The sequence below is a fragment of the Populus euphratica genome, unplaced genomic scaffold (genome assembly GCF_000495115.2).
Source record: "Populus euphratica unplaced genomic scaffold, PopEup_1.0 scaffold1151.1, whole genome shotgun sequence".
Taxonomy (NCBI): domain Eukaryota; kingdom Viridiplantae; phylum Streptophyta; class Magnoliopsida; order Malpighiales; family Salicaceae; genus Populus; species Populus euphratica.
Genome location: NW_011501016.1, coordinates 26077 through 27036, shown reverse-complemented (window position 1 = coordinate 27036; position 960 = coordinate 26077).

Sequence of the window (960 nt, the reverse complement as noted above, 5' to 3'; positions counted from 1 at the left end):
CTATTAATCTATCTAGATAAACAAACTCTCATTAAATTTATATATCTGCTCAATACCTCTTAAACAAGATATTAATAAACTTTTTTTTTGCGCTCAATATATCAACACATAATTATGAGGCTTTACTTGAAAGAAAAGAAAATTTTTTTATTCTAATCTTTAAGGTTAACTTCCTTAAGTTGAGATTTTTTTTCTTTTTATTTTTTTTCTTAAAAAATATATATATACATGTAACACAATGCATCTTTAACTCATGTAACGAGCTTTCGACTAATGACTCCCAGACTAGTTGGTCTTAGGGTATTAAGAGTTGAGACACGCTCACGAGCTTAGTAACTCGGGTTGCAAATACTGATACGTAGATGGTGCAATGTTTGATTCCCTTATATTTTTTTCCTCAACTCATGTAACAAATATTGGGTCAATAGCTCTCAGGTCAGTTGACTTTGGGGTATTTGGTGTTAAAACACCCCTTCAAGCTTAGTTTCTTAGGTTAGGGAGGCTACAAAACCAAACTTATTTATATTTTTGTTTTCATTTTTTTTTTTTTGCTCTTTGTTTGTTGTTTTTTCAAATTATATACTATCCCTTTCCCTTAGTTATTACCTTTAATAAAAAAAACATAAATAATGTAATAATCCAATGTGCAACCCACAATCATATGTTAAAGTATGTGTGTGTGAAAATTAAGTTTTAAGAATACATTTTAACTAAGTATATGAGTAGAATTAAATGATAATAGTGCGAGAGTTTGTAAACCTGAATATTTCAAGAAGTATTATGATAGACCTTGTTAAGAATGGTTACTAAGATGCGTCTCAAGAGTCACTTCAACATGATAGCTCCTTTAGTCTATCATCCTAGTAACAACAATCTTGCACATGCTTTATTAAGGACCTGCAGAATTTGTCATTTCTACACACTTCTATATTTGTTGAATGTATGGGTTGAGTATAAATG